Source organism: Sarcophilus harrisii, chromosome X (assembly GCF_902635505.1).
Source record: "Sarcophilus harrisii chromosome X, mSarHar1.11, whole genome shotgun sequence".
In the NCBI taxonomy this organism is placed as follows: Eukaryota; Metazoa; Chordata; class Mammalia; order Dasyuromorphia; family Dasyuridae; genus Sarcophilus; species Sarcophilus harrisii.
In genome coordinates this window covers 8,186,946-8,211,721 of record NC_045432.1, presented here as the reverse complement: position 1 = coordinate 8,211,721, position 24,776 = coordinate 8,186,946, and the positions used below count along the sequence as shown (strand labels likewise).

The window sequence follows — 24,776 nt, the reverse complement described above, 5'->3', positions numbered from 1 at the left end:
GACCTTCATTCAGTAGCACCTGAGTAGGAGCAAAGACCAAGCTTATTGTTGGGAGTGATCCAAAGCTGGGATCTGGCAGGGACTGAATTTAATAGGATGTAGGAACAAAGCACTCAAAGGTGGCAGATTGAACTGATTCACCAGGGATTCAAGACGGGGAAAGGAAGAGGATGTAACCAGCACAGAGGCAATGGTGTGGGAGAGAACTGAGATAAAGAGGGTTTAGAGGATGTGAGGAAGATCAGAAACAGGGGGTGGTATTTTAAGGCAAAGGGAGAGCCCAGCACAAATTGAACCCAACAGGAAAAGGCAGAATCTGCCAGAAGGCCAGCAGAAAAGCAATGGAAGAGCTTATAGGCTTCAGTGTGGTCCCTGCCAGGGGCGGAGGGTTAGCCTTTGCCTAGGTGTGCTCTTTGGGCTCGGGCTCACCTTCCTCTAGACTCTGTAGGTACCAGTGGGAGATTGTGTCAACAGACTTTGAGGGGAGGGGATTATTTGGCAACAACTCTACTACTGTGGTATATGCCCATGTCTAAGTGTTAAGTGGAGTAGGCTATTGGATATCAAGCGATATCACAGGAAAAACAAAGATAGTGGATCATGAAGTATGACCTCTTTACTCCACCTCAACCACTCAGGATTACCTGCAGTACCTTCAGGGGCCTGACCTGCCAGTGCTAGTGGGGGGTGGAAGAACAGCTCCCAGGAATCTGTGGGACACACATGTTATCTCATTTGAGTCTCATCTCATTGAGATGTATTATTATTATTATCCCAATTTTATACATAAGGAAACAGACTTAGATAGTGATTTTCCCATAGTAATGATGTAGGGAGCTCCATACTGGTCTGACTTGGGGGAGGCAGCATGCGGTAGAAACTCCTTGAAGGAGAGATTTTCCTTTAACCCTTCTCTCTGCAAAAGACCCGCCCCAGGGAATCAAGATAAGTGGTTTCATTCTGTTATCTGGGTGGGACTAGTTGAGTCCAGGACCACTCCTCCTTAGCCTGAGCTGGAGATCTAGATTTCTGTCCAACTCTATTGAGTTGGAGACTAGTCCAGGGACACTCATTCAATTGGAAAATTTCTATTCAATTTGAAGATTTTGGTCTGATTTCAACTCAAACTGCACGCAGACCCTAGCTAAAGTTTCAAATTATAAAAAGGGACAACTTGGGGCTCATTCTTTGGAGAGAGGCCAAAACAGGAATCATGTCTGGCCAAGGAAACTCCCTTGGCATAGCTGCCTGCGAGAACACTCTGCCTGCTGAGAAGACATTCTCTTTTCTTTTTTTTTTTTTCTTCTTTTATTTATTTATTTATTATAGCTTTTTATTTACAAGTTATATGCATGGGTAATTTCTCAGCATTGACAATTGCAAAACCTTTTGTTCCAACTTTTCCCCTCCTTCCCCCCACCCCCTCCCCCAGATGGCAGGTTGACCGATACATGTTAAATATGTTAAAATATAAATTAGATACACAATAAGTATACATGTCCAAACAGTTATTTTGCTGTACAAAAAGAATCGGACTCTGAAATAGTGTACAATTATCCTGGGAAGGAAATCAAAAATGCAGGCAAACAAAAATAAAGGGATTGGGAATTCTATGTAGTGGTTCATAGTCATCTCCCAGAGTTCTTTCCCTGGGTGTAGCTGGTTCAGTTCATTACTGCTCCATTAGAATTGATTTGGTTCATCTCATTTTTGCAGAGGGCCACGTCCATCCTAATTGATCATCATATAGTATTGTTGTTGAAGTAGATAATGATCTGAAGACATTCTCTTTTCAGCATTACTCCTTTATCTCTCTCACCTATTTCCCTAACAGGACCACACCCCTCTTTACCTCTCTGTTGGGATTTCTCTGCTAGGAACTTCATCTCTCTCTGCCAAGACTCCTCTGCTAGACCTTTACTTCTCTGTCGGGACTTTGCCACTAAGGAAGTCAGTCTTCCTAGCAAAGACTGGCTTCTCAGTTCCAACAATAAACTTCTTTTTGCCAGTCTAACTTTTCGGGTTTGTAAATTCACTTACAAAGGAGCTGCGAAGCTCCTTCAGGGTTATTGTTATTGGTCTGGTCTAGAATCTTTGTTCCAAGGTCTTTATGGCTCCAGATCCTGGGTCCAGAATTCCTGCATCTAGACCTGAAAAGGACAAACGAAACAAGACCAAAATTCTAAGGCCCAGGGCCACAGGGTTTATGGGAAAGGGCCACTCCATTTACAGCATTTATGAAGAAGCTACGAAGGAGGTTCCCATAACTCTCTGCCCTGCACCAAACCTCATTAGTCGCACAGTTATTAAATGCCAGAGATGAGATTTGAACCTATGTTTCTTTTTTTTAATTTTACATTTAAATTTTATTTTTTATTATAGCTTTTTATCATGTTTCTTCATACCTGAAGTCTATGTCCATCATTTTTTCTTCTTTACCACATGGTCCCTTTTCTCTTCCTTAAAAATTGTTTTTATAAGTCATTTATTGATGTCCACCTCTCCAATAGAATTATCACTTTTGTCACAGAAGTTAGGCGAAACTGAGAGTGTGTACAATATTCTGCATCTGTAGCCGCCCACATCTCTGTAAAACGAGGAAGGAAGATCAAACATAACTTGCCTCTTGAAGAAATTAGGCATTATTATAATTCAGCGCTCACTGTGTAAAGTACCTCTAATTCTGTATCTCCATAATATATTATCGATGGTTTATGAATCGATGTGGCCAAAGAGACTGATCCCTTGATGAGCTGCCTTCTTGCCGTGCCATAGCTAGGTATGTCAGAGGGCCATGCCGCTGGGAGTCTTTCTACAGCTGGGAAGTGTTTCTACAGAGGAGGAAATTGAGACCCAGAAATATTGAGTTCAAATCTGGCCTCAGAGTCTTACTGGTGAAAGTGTAAATCTTTATGTTTCTATCTGCCTTGGTTTACTCATCTATAAAATGGGGATACCTCCTTTATGGGGTTAAATGAGAAAATTTTCCAATTTGAAAAATGAGGAAGTTTGAGTCAGTGGTTTTTGAGATTTCTTCAGTGCCAAATCTCTGGTCTCTTGAAATGAAACCGAGGGGTTTCCTATGCTGGCTGGGAGAATATGAACCCCATACTGAGGTCTCCATTCCCAGCCACAAAATTTGGAAATGTCAGAAAAAATTTCCTATTTAGGATTGTCCCAAGGTGGCAGGGGTGCCTCTGAGTCACTCTGGTCCACCACCGGGGTGGGTCGCTACAGAGGGGTGTCCGGACTGGCCTGGATGGCTTTGGGTGTCCCTTCTGGATGGAAGGTTCCATGCCTGGGATCCCAGAGTCCTACATAGACTCCCACAAGGGACCTTAAGCTGTCTTTCTATTGAGTGAGGTAACGTTGCCATCTAGTGGCCAAAAGGTTGCCCTTAGGACAAATGGAATTTAGAAACAATTGCAAATAGTCACTCAATAAGCATTTAAGTACCCAGTCTGTTCCAGGTGCTGGAGATACAAATACAGTGAATGCAACAATCCATGCTCACAAGATCCAATAAGTATTTAAGTGCCATGCTGAGCTGATAGTGCCCTGCATCCTTGGATGCATATCCATGGCATAGAAATGGATTCCTTCATTGGTGGGATGCAAAGGGAGGCTGGCTCAGTGTAATTCCTAGCCACAGGAAAGAGCCTACTCAGCAGAGGTCATAGGGTCCTGACATCCTGGAAGATTTCCGTAGGTTCTTTGATTTGGTACGTTTATTCCTGTGCTGTGGCCTGTCCTGGTTAGGAGTTGGAGGGAGCTGTTAACCCACTCATACCCTGAGAAATGAAGGCCTTTGATGTTGGGAGTGATTCCCCTGCACTAGGAAGCCTTTGGCCCTTACTGCCTGAAGGCCATCTGGGTTACATTTGGGGGTCTGCAGTACCCCTATGAGGTTGGGAACACTCATTTCTTCTATTGTCTCAATCCCCCACCAAATGTGTTCATTTAATTTTCAGGGCCCAAGAACCCTGATTCACTTAACCACAGTCAGGTCAGCTTTTACCAAAAAATATTTGCTTCGCAGGTATAGCAAGAACAAACATGAAAAAAAATCTCTCCCCCTCTTTCCACCTTGGAGGCACAGTCCCCCCACAGTCCTGTGGTTGCTGGGAAGTAAAAGAGATCTCTGCTTGGCTCAGTTTCTAAACAGCACTAACCCCACACCATTCTTGGGCCTGAATCCTAGAAAATTGGCTTTTCAGGGTTTTGTTACTGGTCCGGTCTGGAATCTTTTTTCCAAGGACCTCATGGCTCCAGAGCCTGGGTCCAGAATTTTTGCATCTAGACCTCAGAAGGACAAATGAAACAAGACCAAAATTCTAAGGTCCAGGGCCACAGGGCTTATGGGAAAGGGCCACTCCATTATATCCTTGCTGGAGAGGAACTAGATCTTGCCTCCTCCATGAGGCTGGAAAGAGAGTCTTCAATCAGAAAGACTGAAAGATGCAGTCAATTCTGGCTACCCATCTGATGGAAAGAGGCAGCCTCTACCCATATGGGAGGCTATAACAGAATGTCTTGTCCCTGAAGCAGCTCCGACATCGTTGCTTCCATCTTAGGTGATCTGGGCATATATCAAAACCTTCTCACATTGACTTGTGAAACAGAACATGACGGCAGGGCTGACCTTTCATGTAAGCAGCATTAAGAGCCTGCCTACGAAGTGTGACTTCAGGTACTTTGAAAGTACCTTATCCCTCACCCCCAAATCACAGGATTGGAAATTCTACTCACTTATTCACTGTGATGGCGACTCTGGCCTGAGCCTGTTGTCCCTATACATGCCTCATTTCTTCCCTTGGTGCTCTTTCCTTCCTGGGGCTGGACTGGTACTTTTTACAAGGTAGAAGAGAATAAGGAAAGTATCCATAGAAAGTCTCAGCAGTCTAGTATTGACTCCTGGCAGAAAGTGTCATACTTTTTTCCTTCATTTATTTCGGATCAAGAAGCAGTGTCTGTTGCTTATTGGCATTTGAGTTGGGGGGGGGGAGAGTTTGGGCAAAGTCTCGGTCAAAATTTTGCCCCCTCTGTTGGAGGTGATGCTAACAAGGTGATCCTCAGGCACATACCCCCTGGGCAGTTTGTGTAATTCTGGGCAAATATCTGGAATAGGTGCTGGGAGGAATGCTCTTCTCTGGGTTCTCTCTCATCAGGATTGGATCTTTGTCCTGCATATTGGGGTACAGTTCTATAAAGGGTGTACAAATCCCCTCTTTTGAAGATTTGGGGAATTAGTGGGGTCTGGAGAAGATGTCCATTCTGCCATCTTATTGGTCCCATGACCTAGAAGTCCTCCTACTCTTAAAACAGTCTAAGCTGTTGTTGTTTTTTTTTTAATTCAATTTATTTTATTTTTCAGTTTGTAATTCTTTCCCTCTGCTTTCTATTTCCCACTTTTCCTCCTTGTTATATAGACCTCTTCTTACTGTTATTCAGTTATTTTCAATTGTGCCCAACTGTGATGTGACCCCATTAGTTTTCTTTATGGCAAAGATGCTGAAGTGGTTTGCCATTTCCTTCTTCAAATCATTTTACAGATGAGGCAAACAGGGTTAAATGACTTATCCAGAGTCACACAACTAGTAAGTGTCTGAGGCCAGATTAGAACTCAAAAAGATAAATCTTTCTGATAGCGGACCCCACACTCTATCCCGTGTCCCCTAGCTGCCCAGATTTATGCATCCCATTTATGTGAGATAATTTCCCTCATTCTCTGTCTCCTTCATTCCCTCTCCCAATATATTCCTCTTCTACGTGCTTTCTATTTTCCTTTTAAGATCATCAAAATAGAACAGCAGAATCTCTCCCAAGTCTCCTGTCACATCACACACCCTCCGTGACTCCTGACAATGTAGTTCTGGGGGACTACACATGTTATCTCTCTAGGGAAGAATACCAAGAGTTTAGCTTTGTCCCTTATCCTGGTCCCTTTATACACTTCTCCTGATTTGTGTATTGTGTCCAATCTTTTGTTTGGTTCTGCTGCTCCCTATAGAGATAGCAGCTGGCTAACCCTCTTTAGTTTTGGAGACTGACTTGCCACAGCATTTTCTTATAGAAACCTTCAATGTTCCTTAGGAGATGGGAATGTAGGATTGATTTTGATCTTTTTCTCTTCCCCCCTCGACATCCCCCATCTCGATCCCTTTATGGGCATTAGAGCACAATTCCCTGTCTGCCCAGCCTCTCTCCCTGTTTTTCCCATCCTTCTGTTATCTTGATATCAGTTTTATAAAATACTGGTAGGGTATGAAATATAGGAAAAGCTGGAAATCCTGTCATCTGTGTGGGAGTATTTTGGGGGGGGGAGGAGGTTTAGTCCTCAAGGTTATTCTCTAGAGTCATCTCCAAGGCTAGCAGATGCTAGCTGGGACGAAGGGCCTGGCAGGGAGCAGGAAAACTGATTTACAGCTATTAAGCCCTTTCTGGTCCAGACCCCTACACTTTGCTTGGAGTTTTTAAAATAACATGCAAAAAGGGTTTTGTTTTTGTTTTATTTTTATGTTTGTAACATAATGAAACAGACAAACAGAAAATAGATGGAGAGTATACATGTGTATGGATATAATGTGTGTATAATTGTGTGTTTGAATTGCCCAGTGATTGGAAAAATGCACTTTTAACTGGTGAAAGTGTTAAGAGAAGTGATTCTTTACCTGAGTCCTGAAGAGATCTAGTGGACAGGAGCTAGGAGTTTGAATGTCTTGTGTTGGGAGAATTTCAAGGAAGTTGACTGGAGGACATATGAGGGAGTGTAATCTGGAATAAATCTGAAAAATAAAGACAACAGGGACTTACTACAATTTTTTGAGAAAAAGAGTGACTTGCTGAGATTTGCACTATAGGGCTAGCATCAATTTTGCAGTGGGAAATTGGATGGGACCAGATGGGGTGGGGAGAGAACCTAGAAGGTAACGGTCCAAGTGAGATGTATTTGAGGGCCTGGTGTAGAGAGAAGGGATATTGAGCAATTGGAATTCACAAGACTTGGCAATTAACATGTTACCTATATAAAAAGAGCCACCAAAACATACCATTTCACTGGGCTTTACAGTGTGATGCAGTTAGGTTGAAGTACGAGAGTTTAAAAGTTAAAGTTAGAGTCAATCAATTGAGGAATGAGTCAGATCCCTAAAATAACTGGGCTGTTTCAATGTGGAAAGCTCTTCCATGGACATAACATGGTATTTATTTCTTGGGTGCCTGGTATTACATTTTTGGAAGCAGCAGCTGTTGTTTAGCCGCCAGGTGAGCTGTTTTTAAAAGGCGACGTGTGCTTTGGCTCTGAAGGAATCAGACTATCTCTGAGACGTACTTTGGAATGATGGCATCCATCAAGCTACATGTCTAGACAGTCTATTCCTGCTGCCATCTGGGAGGCTATCCTTGGAAGCCACGGGTATAACTGGAGCTTAGCATCATCGCTCTAGGGTATGTCATGCGGGAAAGTGGGATGGACATGGACGTGGGAGTGATTTTGTCACTGATCTTAAGTCATTACTTGAGCTTCTTCATCTATCAGTCCCTCAGTAAACATTTATTATATGCCTACTATGTGCCAGGCATTGAGTGCTGCTGAGAAAAAAGAGACAAGTGACAGTCAAGGAGCTCACAGTCAAATGATGAAGAAAATATGGAAACAAATTTGTATCAACAAGATATAAACAGCAGAAATAGGAAATAACAGCAGGAAGTCAGTATGATTATGAGGGACTGGGGAGCCTTCCTGGAGAAGATAAATTTTTAGTTGGGACTTAAAGGAAACCAGGGAGGTCAGTAGTTAAAAGGAGAGGAGGCAAAATGTTTCATGCCCCGGTACTAGGAGTCTCGTGTCACTGAAGTGTATGTGTTGGGGGAAAAGGTACAAGAAGACCAGAAGAAAGGGAGGAAATTTATCTGAAAGGCTTTGAATGCCAAGCAAAGGACTTTATATTTGATCCAACAGGGGATAAGGAGGCAATAGAAGCAGCTAGGAGCTCTGGGCCTGAGTTCAAATTCAGTCTCAAATACTTACTAGTTATGTAACTGTCTCCCTCAGTTTCCTCATCTGTGAAATGGGGCAATGATAGCACCTACTTCCCAGTGTTCTTGTGAGGATCAAAGGAAGTGTTTGTTAAGTACTTAGCACAGTACCTAGCACATTGTAGGCACTCTAGAAATGTCAACTATATATTATATATCTTAATGCTCAGTGGAATTAGTCGAATAATTCTGTTGCTTTTCCCAAAGTGAAATGTTCAGTCATTTTTCAGTCGTGGCGGACTCTTTGTGACCCCATTTGAAATTTTCCTGGCATAGATTCTAAAGCTGTTTACCATTTCCTTTTCTAGCTCATTCTGCAGATGAGGAAAGTGAGGCAAACAGGGTGAAGTGACTTGTGCAAGATCACACAACCAGGACGTGTCTGAGGCGGATTTGGAGTCTTCCTGACTCCACTCCAGGTACTCTATCTCCTACAACACCCCCTAGCAGCCCACAAAAGTGAAGTGTACTAATCCATTAAACATAAAAATATATACATCTTTATCACATCATATCTATCCTATCCCCTCTTTGAGTACATATATTATCCTCATGCCATCCAGAAAGTTATGATACTCTATAGACCTAATTTTATATATGAATATACAACTATTAACCCAATGAGCAAAGAGACAACAAGTCAATGAATTCATTTTCCATAGTCAGATTAGGAAGTTGGCAATTAGTGGTCCTGAAGTAATAGAGTCCTTTATATTTGTTCCTCACTATAGCAATTCTCAGGTGTTTGATGACTGTTACAGTAAGATTCATTTTTTAAAAGATTGCAGAAATTAAAGCAAATATGGTCATTGCTTTCTTTGAATCAATAAAATCTCACAAGATGTACAATTGAAAAAAAAAGATTACAGTTCTCCTGCTATGGTAAAAAATAATTTGCTATGAAAGAAAGAAGGATGCAGTTGTATTAGTATCAGGTCTATTCCCCCAGGCTCAAGCCTAAAGTCACAGATTCACTTCTCATACTTATAACCAGGGAAAACTCCCTTGGCACTGTTTGATTTCAGGCAAAAGTCATAGACACCTTTGGTAACAACCAATCAGGCAACAGAGTTCCAGAGTATTATAGGGGTATCATAGCCAGAATCAACCAGGTGGGAAACATTCCTATTCAGAAAGGAAATTGCACAGAAATGAAACTGAGTCACAATATAAGTCCATCTTTCCATAATATATACGGCCATCTTCTCAGCCTTCCTACTTATCTACATCTAGCTGTACTGTATTCCACATCATATTTCTTTTGAGCAGCTCATGGTATTTCCCTTGAATGGTGGAGTACTAAGTTAACAACAATCAAATAGTTATACCTGAATTCAAATTCTGAGCCAATCAAATTACAGGTCTGCCTTACCTAGGAATTTCCTCTACCTACAATTTCAAGCAGGAAAGCAACAAGCTTTCCTATGTTGCAAAAACAGTTAACAATAAATAAAAACATTTGCTTATAAAGTATATGCAAGATCTTTTGATTCTTCTTTTTTACTTTAAACACATCCTGGTATAAAATCGACCATTAGACATTAAGAAAAGAACACCATTTTGGAGTTTCACACATCTATTGATGTTCTCTCAAAACACAAACACTGTCCACTATAAGCATCTAAGCTGACACAGGTATAGCTTATGAGATATTCCATGTTACCCTATGGCAAAAATAAAATCTTTAAAATTTAAGGCTGTCAATATTAAGTTTGCTCAAAAAAGGGAACGTCAACCCATTTTATTCCAGGTATAATTTCATAATTTTCATAATTAGACAAAACATCATGTAAATAATTTCTATACTATAAGCAAATTTGTATGTTCTCTCCTCCCTACTTTGACTATGAGTATGATATGGATGAAGATCTCAGGTTCTCAATAAACTAATTTATCATTGTAGAGTCAATAGTCACAACATTCGTTAGCAACTTCTTTCACAGAGCTGATAAGATTTTATGACCTCAAGGCTGAACAGCTGACAAGTCCTCAAAGAACTTTACTAATAATGAGAATTTATAAGGTCTTTTGTACTTTTCCCAAACAGTAAGTGATAATTATTTTTCCTTTTAAATCAAAATACATCCAATTAAACACTTAATAGTTTTTTTTTAAACCAATATGACCTATCTAAGAAATGATAGCTTTGATTCATAATTTCATAACATTCAGATCACGAGAGAAATTAATCTACTAATAACGCAAAAGTTGTACACTCCAAGTATCATTCTTTAAATTAACAGCATTTCTTATACAATGATTTCCCAAAATCACATTGTAAAAAATATTGATCCAGGAGTCACACACATACAGTGACTACATTGGAGTTCATGGCTGCTGATAAGGTTCTAATCTAACATGGCAGTCACTAACCCTATACCTTGAGGCTTACAATGGCCAAGGTTTTCTCTGCTTATAATGAACCCCGATGTAGTCACTGTATTTGTGTGATTCTAAAATGTGATTATTTTCTTAATGTCTAATGGACGTGTTTAAACTAGAAAGGGAAAATGTTGCCACATTAAGGACTCAAAACATGAAACTTGAAACAAAACTTGTCAATCAGTGGTGTCAGTTCAGTTGATGCAATTCCAAATTACACAATCTAGTCTATCCCAGCTGCATCTAAAACCACTAGAAAGAAATTCAATCAAACTCATCTGGCCTCTACAAAAATAATGTCAGTAGTTACCGTTCAGAGTACACATAAATTGCCTTTAAAAATGATTTTCCTTAATTAATTTATCAAAGCCCAATGGCAATCCAGATCCTCAGAGTCTCAAATTTAAGTATTGTTACACAAGTCCAGGTACTACACACATACACACACACACACACACACACACACACACACAAATATTTTAAATAATGAGGAATTTCAAAATTTATTTCAACTATATGAGGAGTACACAAACACTACTCTAACACAGAACAGGAATTTTACAGATGTGGAAATTTTCCTAGTCTCTTCTGATCCAAATGGGATTGTAGGCTTCATTTAACAATAAGCCCCGCAAACTCACTCGGATACCCATGTATTTATGAAAAGATTCCAACCATGTTTTTCTCCTTTTAGAAATGTAGAGCAATCATATTTTCTTCATTTCACAGATTCACTAATTACTTTTCAGTTGTTGCTCTTCAGTCATTTTCAGACCTGACTCTTCATGATCCTATTTGGAATTTTCTTGGAAAGATATTGGAGAGCTTTGCCATTTTCTTTCCCAGTTCATTTTATACACAAGGGAACTGAGGCAAACAGGATGAAGTAACTTTTCCCAGGGTCACACAATTAATATGTGTCTAAGGCAGGATTTGAATTCAGGTCTTTCTGACTCCAGGCCCAGAGTTCTATCCACTGCAACACATAACCTTATAATTGGCCTCCAATTAGTTTACAAATGCTATAAATTTCTACACAACATATGTGTGTATAGGATAGATAAATAAAAAGATAAACAGACAGACAGATAGATAGACAGATAGACAGACAGATAACTAAATAGAGATAAATAGAAAGATGGTTAGAAGGATAAAGAGCCAGATAGACCGACAGATAGCTGTACAGACACACAGACAGGGAGACAGATAGATAGAGAAATATAGAGACAGATAGACAGACATATAGGAAAATAGATAGCTAGCTAGAAGGATAGACATATAGACAATAGATAGATGAATAGAAAGATAGAAGAATAGGCAGATAGACACATATAGACAGATAAATGGATGGACAGTGAGATAGACAGACAGATAGATAGATAAATGGATAATAGGTGTATGGACAGATAAGCAGAAAGACAGACAGACAAATATGCAGAAAGATAGAGAAATGGACAGACACAGCCAGTCAGTCAGCCAGCCAGGCAGCCAGCCAGACAGAGACAGATAAGTAGAAAGAGAGCGATAGAAATCCAGGTAGACAAATAGACAGATAGAGAGATGAATAGAAAGAAAGATAGATAGATGGACAGATAGACAGACAGATAGACAGATAGATGGAAAGGTAGGTAATTAGGTGGATAGACAGAAAGACACTTACATAAATAGAAAGACAGATGTATAGACAGACAGATAGATAGATCAATAAATAGAAATTAGATAGAAGCATAGACAGGTAGATAGACATACAAATGGATCAATAGATAAATAGAAAGGTAGATAGATAGATGTATAGATAGACAGATAGAGACATACAAATAGATAGAAACATAGACAGATAGATGGATAGACAAATAGACAGACTGATGGATAGATAGGCAGACGGTCAAATAGACAGATACATAGAAAGATAGATGGGTAGATAGATAAATAGAAAGACAGATGGATACACAGACAGATACATGGAAAGATGTCTAGAGAGATGGATAGACAGATGGAAAGAGAAATAGAAAGATAGGTAAATGGATATAAATATAGATCAAAAGATAAATAGGAACTTAGGCAGATGGACAGACAGGAAGATATAGAGATAAATGGAAAGAGAGGTAGCTAGGTGTATAGACAGATATAGAAAGACAAAAGGATGGATAGACAGATAATCAGACAAACAGGCAGAAACATACATAAATAGAAAAGTAGACACACACAGCTGGTCAATCAGGCAGCCAATGAGCCAGAAAGACAGACAGACAGATGATTAGAAAGATAGACAGCAGATAACTAGAACAATAGATGAATAGATAGATAAATAGAAAGATAAATGGATAGACAGGGAGAAAAAGATAGATAAACAGAAAGATGGCTAGATAGATGGATAGACACATAGATAGATAGATGGATAGACAGAAAGATAAATTGAAACATACATAGATTGGTACACAGATAGATGGATATGCAGACAGAAAGATAGATAAATGGATAGGTAGGTGTTTAGACAGGTAGATATATAGACAGATAAATAGAAAGGCAGATAGATGGATAGACTGATAGAAAGACAAATAGGCAGAAATATAGATAAATAGAAAGATAGATAGCTAAATGGACAGACACACAGCAGTCAGGCAGCCAGCCAGCCAGTCAAACAGATAGAAACAGATAACTAGAAATATATAGAGATAGAGCAATAGAAAGCCATATAGACAAATAGACAATTAGAGAGATGAATAGAAAGAGAGACAGACAGATAAATAGAAAGATAGAGACAGGCAGACAGACAGGTAGATAAATAGAGAGATGGCTAGACAGATACTCAAATAAATACAAAAATAGATAGATGGATAAACAGATAAATAGAAATATGGATAGATAGATGGATAGACACCCAGCCAGTCAGTCTGCCAGCCAGCTAGACAGACAGGAAGATAATTAGAAAGAAAGATAGATAGATGGATAGACAGACAGAGAGTCAGACATACATACAGAAAGTTAGATAGATAGCACATATGTAGAAATACAGATGTATAGATAGATCCAGACAGATAGATAATTAGATAAGTAGAAAGATAGATAGATGGAGAGTTAGATATACAGAAAGATAGATAAGTAGAAAGAAAAATAGACAGACATAAATAGAAAGATCAATAGAATGATAGATAAACAGATAGTTGAACAGACAGATAAAACAGATAAATAGAAATATAGATAGAAGCATAGACAGACAGATAGACATAGAAATAGATCAACAGATAAATAGATAGATAGATAGGTGGATAGACAGCCAGATAGAAAGACATACATAGAAAGATAAATAGAATGTTATATAGATAGAAGGATAGACAGATAGACAGTCAAATAGACAGGTAGAGAGATAAATGGACAGATAGATAGATAGACCAGTGGATGGATACATAAATAGAGAGACAGACAGATGAATAGAAAGGTTGCTAGAGAGATGGATAGACGTACAGATAAATAGAAAGATAGATAGATGGCTATACAGATCAAAAGATAAATAGAAACAGATGGATAGACAGGCAGATAGATAAAGTGAAAGATAGATGTATAGACAGATAAATAGAGAGAAAGATGGATAGACAGACAAAGAGGCAGAAAGATACAAAGATAAATAGGTAGATGGATAAATAGATGGACACACAGCCAGTCACTTAGCCAGCTAGGCAACCAACAAGACAGACAGACAGATGATTAGAAAGATAAATAGCAGATAAATAGAAATATAGATAGATGGATAGATAGACAGATAAATAGAAGGATAGATGTATAGACAGATAGATAAACAGAAAGATGTCTAGAGAGATGAATAGAAACAGACAAATATATAGATAGATGGATAGACAGAAAGATAAATAGAAACATAGATGGATAGACAAACAGATCAATAAATGGATAGATTGGTAGATAGGTGTATAGACAGATAAATAGAAAGATAGAGAACTGGATATACAGACAGGTAAGCAGGCAGAAAGATAGATAAATAGAAAGATAGATAAATGGACAGACACACAGCCAGTCAGTCAGTCAGTCAACCAGCCAGGCAGCCAACCAGACAAAGAGATAGATAGTAGAAAGATAGAGAGATGGAGTAATAGAAAGCCAGAAAGACAAATAGACAGAGAGATGATAAATAGACAGATAAATGGGAAGGTAGGTAGATAGGTGAATAGACAGAGAGACAGACAGACAGAAAAAAAGAAAGATACATACATACATACATAGAAAGACAGATAAATAGAAAGAGAGATGGCTAGAGAGAAAGACATTCAGATAAATAAAAAGATAGATGGATAGATAGAAAGATAAATAGAAATATGGATAAATAGATGGATAGACAGACGGACAGAAATACAGAAAGATATATAGGCAACATATATATATATATATATATAGATAGATAGACAAATAGATAATTAGGCAGATAAATAGAAAGAATGATAGATAAGTAGAAAGATAGAAGGATCGACAGATGAACAGATAAATAGAAAGATAGAATGATAAACAGAAAGATATAGTTGGATAGACAGACATATAAATAGAAATATAGATAGACAGAAGCATAAACAGGCAGATAGACAGACATACAGATAGATCGACAGATAAATAGAGATAGATAGATAGATAGACAGACATATGGGTAGAGAGCCAGATAGAGACATACAGATAAATAGAAAGATAGTTAGATGGATAGACGGAAAGACAGACAGATAAGAAGATAGATGGATAGTCAAATAGACAGAGATAGATACATAGATAGACAGATAAATAGAAAGATGGATACACAGAGAGAGATAAATAGAAAGATAGGTAGAGAGATGGATAGACGGACAGAAAAATGGATAGACAGGCAGATAGAAAGGAAAGAAGGAAGGAAGGAAGGAAGGAAGGAAGATAGATGGATAAACAGACAAACAAGCAGAAAGATAGACAGATAAATAGATAGGTAGATAGATAAATGGAGAGACACACAAGCAGACAGTCACCCAGCCAGGCAAGCAAACAGACACACACACAGAAATAATTAGAAATATAGAGAGATAGAAAGCAAGATTGACAAATAGGCAATTAGATAGAGAGATGACTAGAAAGAAAGATAGATGGATAGAAAGACACAGATAAATGGAAAGGTAGGCAGATAGGTGGATAGATAGGTAGATAAATAGACAGACAGAAAGACAGACATTCAGATAGATAAATACAAATATAGATAGATGGATAGACAGACAGATAAATAGAAATATGGATAAACATCCAGCCAGTCAGTCAGCATGCAAGCTAGACAAGACAGGCAGATAATTAGAAAGATAGCTAGCTAGATGGATGGATAGACACACAGACAGAAACATTGAAGTTTTGAGAGACAACAGATATAGAGAAATATAGATAGACAGATAGACAATTAGATAAATAGAAAGATAGATGGATAGATAGATAAGTAGAAAGATAGAGGGATAGACAGAGAAAGGCAGATAGATAAATAGAAATAGATAGATAAATAGAAAGCTAATAGTTAGATGAACAGACAGATAAATAGAAAGATAGATAGATTGATAGATGAATAGACAACCAGACAGAAGATAGATATATAGATAGATAGATAGAAAGGTGTATCCATCCAGACAGAGAGATAAATAGAAAGATACATGATTGACAGCCAGATAGCTATCTTTCTATTTACCTGTCTGTCTGTCTATCTAAGTGGATAGACAGATACACAAACGCAGAGATAAATGGAAAGATAGTAGATAGATGGATAGAGAGCCTGATAGATAGATATACAGAGATATAGAATGATAGACAGATAGATGAATAGACATACACAGATAAATAAAAAGATAGACTGATAGATGGATATATAGCCAGATAGGCAGTCAGAGAGACAGACAGATAGAGAGAGATGGATAGATAGAAAAATAAAAAGATACATGGATAGACATATAGATAAATGTATAGACAGTCAGCTGGTCTGTCAGACAGACAGATAAATAAAAAGATAAATAGATAAATAGGTGGATAGACAGAAAAATAGAGAGATAGAGAGAAAGATAGATGGATAGACAGACAAATAAAAAGATAGTTGGATAGGTGGATAGACAGACAAATTAGTAGAAAGATAGATAGATGGATAGACAGAAAGATAGAAAAGTAGAAAGATTGATACATGGATGGACAGAGAGACAGACAGATATGTACATAGATAAATATAAAGTTCAACAGATAAGTAGAAAGATAAACAGATAGATAGATTTATAGACACCCAGATAGATAGATAGATAGAAAGATAAATAGAAAGAAAGATACATAGATAAACAGATACATAGATAGAAAGCAGATAAATAGAAATATAGATGGATAGACAACCAAATAAACAGCCACATAGATGATAGATAGATAGATGGATGGGTGGATGGATAGATAGATAGACGTATAGCCAGAGAAATGGACAGATATGTAGATAGACAGACAGATAAATTGATAGCCAGATATATAGATAGACAGACTATATAGACAGACAGATAAATAGAACAATATATAGATAGATGGATAGATAGCAAGTGAACCAGTCAATTAGACAGACTGATAGACAGATAAATAGAGATAGGCAGCTATACAGACAGAATGAGAGAGAGTTAAGTAGAAATATAGATAGATAGAAAGATAAACAGATAAATAGAAAGATTGATAGATAATAGAAAAATGGATAGATGGATGGATTGACAGACAGCCAAATAGATAAATGTAAAACATGGACAGAGAGATAGCCAGAAAAATAAAAGGAGAGAGAGAGAGAGAAAGAGAGATGGATAGATACACAGACAGACAGATAAATAGAAAGATAGATAGACAGATGGATCGACAGCCAGCCAATAAGTCAACCAGCCAGCCAGACATATAGATAAATAGAAAAATACAGATAGATGGATAGACAGACAGACCAACAAATAGACAGATAAACAGCAAGATAAGTACATAGATGGGTAGACAGCCAGATAGTTAGACAGAGAAATAGAAACTCAGATAGATAAATGCATAGACAGATAGACAAATAGGTAATAGGTGGATAAATAGAAATATAGGTAGATAGACAAATACAAACAGATAGACAGATAAATAGAAAGGTAGATTCATAGGTGCATAGACATAGACAGTCAAATAGAAAGACAGATAAATAAAAACATATTTAAATGGATATTCAGACAGACAGATCGAGATAAATAGAAAGATAGATGGTAGACAGAACGATAGATATACAGATAAATAGAAAGATAGTAGATGGATGGATAGACAGCTAGATAGACAGACAGATAAAAAGAAAGATAGATGAATGGATAAAGAGACAGGCAAGCGGGCAGACAAGCAGAAAGACAGAAAAACAGACAGATAAATAGAAAGATAGATAGACAGGAGATAAATAGAAAGTTAGATAGATGGATATATTGACAGACAGAAGCATAGACAGATGCATAGACAAATAGATAGATGCATAGACAGCCAGGTGGACAGACAGATAAATAGAAAGTTAGATAGATAAATGGAAAGATAAATAGAAAGCTAGGTAGATAGATGGATAGACAGATACAGAGACTCATAGATAGACACAGACAGATAAATAGACAAATAAATAGAGAGTAGGTGGATGGATATAGAGAGAAAGACAATGAGAAAGGCAAGAAGACAAAGAAACAGACAGACAGACAAGAGATAGATAGATAGATAGATAGATGGATATATAGCCAGACAGTCAGATGGATAGACAGATAGACAGACAGATAGATAGAAAGATAGATAGATGAATAGATAGCAAAATAAATAGAGAGACAGGTAGGCAGACAGACAGACAGATGGACAGGCAGGCAGGTAGATAGATAAATAGAAAGATAGGTAGGTGTACAGATAGAAAAATAGAAAGATGGATTTACAGATAAATAGAAAGATAGGTAAATAAATGGATAGAGGTAGATGTAGAGGGTCACAGACAGTGGGGAAACTCTGGGTAAGTCATAAGACCCTTCAGCTCAGAGGGAATCTGCTGATAATGTGTGGTTCGGCTCCCCATCTCCCCTAAGGTCTCTTCGCCTTCCTGAGAAGTCAGGGGGCGGTGACAACCTGTGTGTGATTGAAGCAGAGGGATACCAGGTGGAAGTGATACCAGGTGGCAAATGACATACAATAGCAAGTTGTTCATGTGGTCCCACATGTGCAGTATATACTTAGCGCATGCCCAGTGTTTTTATTACATAAGGGTATGAGGGTATAAAAAGGGGAAAGTCCTTGGAATAAACGAACTCTATTTTCCCACCATCCTCAGGAGTCCCGCCTCATCACTTCTCCATTAGGAAGGTATATTTTAATCACCCCAGCATGAAGGCTCTAGAAAGCAATGGTACATTTTGTCACCCCAACTTAGGGGCTCTAGAAAGCAGGATTTAATATTTTAATCATCCCAGTGTGGGGACTCTAGAAAGCACAGTATGTTTTGTCATCCCAACTTGGGGGCTCTAGAAAGCAGGACACAACAGGTAGATAGATAGACAGATAAATAGAATGATATATAGATAGATGGATAGATAACCAGCCAACCAGTCAGTCAGATAGACAGACAGACAAATAGAAATACATATAGGCAGATAGACATGATAGATAAGTGGAAAGATGATAGATAGATACATAGATAGATGATAGATAGATAGATGATAGATAGATAGCCAAATACAGACAGACAGGCAGATAAACTGATAAGTAGAAAGAGATAGATGGATATTCAGACAGATGGATAGACAGATACATAGAAAGATAAATAGAAAGACAGTAAATGAATGGATAGCCAGCTAGCCAGACAGAGATAGACCAGATAAAAAGAAAGATAGATGAATGGATAGACTGATAGAGAGGTATATATATATATATATATATATATATACATGCATATATAGGTAGACAGATAGGTAGATATATAGATATATAGACAGACAGACAGATAATTAGAAAGATAGCTAGATAGATGTATAGACAGCCAGATATACCAATAGATACACACAGAGATAGTTAGATAAATAGGTGGATAGACAGATAGACAGACATAAACAGATAAATAGATAGACAGATGGACAGACTGATCAACCAGAGATAAATAGAAAGATTGATAGAAGACTAGATAGACAAATAAATAGAAAAATAAGTACATAGATGAATAGACAGCCAGATGGACAAATAGATAGCGAGATGGTTAGATAGAAAGATGGATAGATAAATAGAAAGATTGGTAGATAGATGGAGACAGATACAGAGACTCACAGATAGATAGATAAATCTAGATAGATAAATAGAAAAAGAATAGATAGATGGATAGAGACAGACAAGAAGACAGATATATGGACAGATACACAGAGAGATAATTAGAAAGATAAATAGATGGACAAACATACACACACAGATAAATTGAAACATACATAGATAGATGTATAGACAGCAAGATAGGCAGACAGACAAATAAATAGAAAGATAGACAGACAGAAAGAGAGATGATAGAAAGATTGATAGATGGATGGACAGCCAGCCAATCAAATAGATAAATTGAAACATAGATAGATAGCCAGATAAATAAAAGGATAAATAGAGACAGGTAGATGGGTGGGTGGATGGATGGATACACAGAAAGACAGATAAATAGAAAGATAGGTAGATGGATAGACAGACTGATAAATAGAAAAATAGATGCATCAGCAGCCAGCCAGTAAATCAATCAGCTAGCCAGACATATAAAGAGAAAAATACAGATAGATGCATAGACAGACCAACAGATAGATAGACAGATAAATAGAAAGATAAGTACATAGATGGATAGACAGCCAGAGAAATAGAAAATCAGATAGATAAATGGATAGACAAATAGATAGCCAAATAAATATAAATATAGGTAGATAGATGGATAAACAGCCAAATACAGACAGACAGACAAACATACATAGAAAGATGGATTCATACTGCATAACATACAGTCAGATAGATAAGTAGAAAAAATATTTAAATGGATATTCAGACAGACAGATCAACAGATAGAAACAGATAAATAGAAAGATAGTAGATGGATGGATAGATAGCTAAGTAGACTGCCAGACAGACAGATAGATAAAAATAAAAATAGATGAATGGATATACAGACAGACAGGCAAGCAGGCAGACAAGCAGAAAGACAGAAAAACACAAAGATTGACAGATAAATAGAAAGATAGATAATTGACAGACAGGAGATAAATAGAAAGTTAGATAGATGGATATATAGACATAGAGATAAATGGATAGACAGATATATTGATAGACAAACAAATAAATAGAAAAATAGATTGATAGGTGCAAAAACAGACAAATAAATAGACAGATAAGTAGAAAAATTATTTAAATGGATATTCAGACAAACAGATCGACAGATTAATAGAAAGATAGATAGACATGTAGATAAATAGAAAGATAGATGGTAGACAGATAGATAAACAGATAAATAGAAATATAGATAGATGGACAGATAAATCGAAAGATGGATGGAAAGACAGCTAGATACAGACAGAAAGACAAATAGATAGATTGATAAGTAGAGAGATAGATATTCAGAAATGGATAGACAGATAAATAGAAAGATAGTAGATAGATGGAGAGACAGCTAGTCAGACAGACAAATAAAAAGAAAGATAGATGAATGGATAGACAGACCAACAGTGAGATAGATAGATAAATATATACATACATAGATACATAGACAGACACAGATAAATAGATATATAACTAGATAGATGTATAGCCAGATGGGTATTTAGACAGAAAGATACACAGAGAAGGAGAGATAGTTAGAAAGATAAATAGATGGATAGACAGCCAGACAGACAGACAGGCAGACAGATATAAATAGATAGATAGACAGACAGACCGGAGATAAATAGAAAGATTGATAGATGGATAGTTAGACAAACAGACAAATAAATAGAAAAATAAGTGCATAGATGGATAGACACCCAGGAAGACAGACAGACAGAGATTCACAGATAGGCAGACAGATAAATAGCAAGAAAGATAGACAGATAAATAGAAGGAGAGTAGATGGATGGATAGAGACAGACAAATAAACTGCTAAAAAAGACAGATAAAGAGACAGAGAGGAGATAAAAATGAATATATATATATATATATATATATATATATATGTGGATAGACAGACAGACAGATAGATAGACAGATAGACGGATAGTTTGACAGATAAATAGAAAGATAGAGATAGATGAATAGACAGCAAGATAAATAGAGAGAAAGGCAGACAGACAGATAGACAAACAGGCAGGTGGATAGACAGATAAATAGAAAGATAGATAGATGGACAGAGAGAAAAATTGAAAGATGGATGGATCTACAGATAAATAGAAAGATAGGTAAATAGATGGATAGAGGTAGATAGATAAACAGATATATAGAATGATGGATAGCCAGTGAGCCAGTCAGTCAAAAAGACAGACACACAGACAGATAGACACATAAATAGTAATACAGATAGGAAGATATACAGACAGACAGAATGATAGACAGATAAGTGGAAAGATAGACAGATACATACATATATAGATAGACAGATATAGGTACATAGACAGAGTGATAGATAAATAGAAAGACTGCTAAATAGACAGCCAGATATATAGACAGCCAGATACACAGTGAGAGACAGATACTTAGAAAAAGAAATAGATGGATGGACAGGGATAGATATTTATATCTATATATATATACAGATAAATCAAGACATATATAGATAGATGGACAGACAGCCAGATAGGCAGACTGATAGAAAGAAAGAAAGAAAGAAAGGGAGGGAAGGAAGGAGAAAGAAAGAAAGAAAGATTGATAGTGGATGGATAGACAGCCAGCCAAATAGACAGATAATTTGAAACATAGACAGATAGATGGATCGCCAGATAGGTAGCCAGATAAATAGGATAGTTAGAGAGATAAATAGAGAGATAGAGAGATGGATGGCTGGCTGGATACACAGAAAGACATAAATAGAAAGATAGATGGATAGACAGACAGAAAAATAGAAAGATAGATAGATAGATGGATCAACAGCCAGAAAGTCAACCAGCCAGCCAAACATATAGATAAATAAAAAAATACAGATAGATAGATAGTTAATTAGACAGACCAACTGATAGATAGACAGATAAGTACATAGATGGATAGACATCCAGATAGACAGATAGACTAATAGAAAATCAGATAGATAAAAGGATAGATAGATAAACAGATAGACAGACAGATAGACAAATAAATAAGCAAATAAACAGAAATATATGTAGATAGATGGGTAGACAGCCAAACACAGAAAGATAGATAGGCAGTTAGACAGAGAGACAGACAAACAGATAAATAGAAAGATAGATTCATAGGTGCTTAGACATAGGTAGATAGTCAAATAGATAAGTAGAAAAATATTTAAATGGATATTGAGACAAAAATCAACAGATAAAGAGAAAGATAGATAATTGGCCAGATAAATCGAAAGGTATAGATGGATGAATAGACAGCTAGGTAGGCAGACAGACAAACAAAAAGAAAGATAGATAGATGAATGGATACCCAGACAGACAGGCAAGCAGGCAGACAGGAAGAAAGAGAGAAAAACACAAATAAATAGAAAGGTAGATGATAGACAGCTAGGTAGACAGACAGATAAAGAAAAAGATAGATGAATAGATACACAGGTAGACAAGCAGACAGATAGAGACATACAGGCAGACAGACACATAGATAGATGGATATATAGACAGACAGACAGACAGAAGATAAATAGAAAGTTAGATAGATTGATATATTTGTGAAGACCGAGTTAGCACCCTTGATGCCTCAGAATCAGCTGGAGTCAGGATAAGCAAAACTCCTTGGTCTTTATTCTTGGTCTTTAGGGGTAGAAGTGAAGGGAATGGACACAGGATCTCCACGACCCTCCTTCTCCTCCTCTACCGCCAAAGTCCCTCTGGCTTGTCTTACTCCATCCCCTAATCCTTCCCACAATTCTCTGTATACACCAAAAGATTGAACCAGCACAGAATAGTGGGAAGGGCCATTTTCCAAGCATATGCTAATATTGTCCAATTAGTAATTAGCCTTAAGTGCTCAGTTGTCCCACCTCAGTTTCAGCCCTTTACATCTCCCGCTTTCTTTTGTTTTAGAACACAGGTGGTCACACCATCCCTAACTTCTCAGGAAAGGAGGTGAAAGCACTAAAAAGGAGATGATCACGCCCTCCCTGACATCTCAGGAAGGGAGATGAAAAGCACCAAAGTGGGGATTGCTAGCGGATTTCTGGGCTGAAGGGTCTTATTAGAAACAGGTATGTACAAACCCATCAGCATGGGAGGTATTACACAAGCACATAGCAATAATGCACAGGCTAGTAGTGATGAGTCTCCCCACAGCCAGTGTGGCTCAATGTGGTGTAACAAACATGAATTGTACATAGTGATATAACAAACAACATAAATCAACATGGCGTTGTAAAAGATTTCCAGAAGTCCTAGAAGGAGGGTATGTAAACAACAGTCACACATACACCTTCTTCAGCAGCCAAGAGATAGTAGATTGATGGATAGCCAGCTAGCCAGACAGACAGACAGACAGATAAAAATAAAGATAGATGAATGGATAGGCAGAACAACAGTGAGAGAGAGATACATACATACATATATAATAAAGTAGGTAGATACATAGACAGAGACAGATAAATAGAAATATAGCTAGATAGATGTATAGAAAGCCAGATATATAGACAGAAAGATATACACAGAGAAATAGAAAGATAAATAGATGGATAGATAGATAGGCAGCCAGATAGCTAGGCAGACATAGCAGACAGACAGAGATAGATAGATAGATAAACAGACAGACCAGAGATAAATAGAAAGATTGGTAGTTGGATAGTTAGATAGACAAATGGATAGACAAATAAATAGAAAAGGAAGTACATGGATGGATAGACAACCATATTGACAGACAGACAGAAGAGAAAGAAAGAAAAAAAGAAAGAAAGAGGAAAGAAAAAGAAAGAAAGGAAGGAAGGATGATAGAAAGAAAAAAGAATGATAGACAGATAACAGAAAGATTGCTAGATGGATGGACAGACAACCTGACAGCCAAATAGATCATTTGGAACATACACAGATAGATGGATAGACAGATGGAGAGCCAGATAAATAGAAGGATAGTTAGAGAGATAGATGGATAGAAGGATTGATGGGTGGATACACAGAAAGACACATAAGTAGAAAGATAGACAGATGGATGGATATATAGACTGACAGATAAAT

At 37.4% G+C, this 24,776-nt stretch overlaps 1 long non-coding RNA gene across 1 annotated transcript in view; it reads left to right on the top strand.

The window, feature by feature from the left end:
* Positions 1–23,685, top strand: part of LOC111721656 — a 68,001-nt gene extending 44,316 nt beyond the window's left edge. Inside the window, exons 5-6 of the long non-coding RNA XR_004230460.1 lie at positions 8,346–8,456; positions 23,643–23,685. This is a non-coding gene — a long non-coding RNA (uncharacterized LOC111721656). The remainder of the gene's footprint in view (positions 1–8,345; positions 8,457–23,642) is intronic.
* The last annotated feature ends 1,091 nt before the right edge of the window (positions 23,686–24,776 follow it).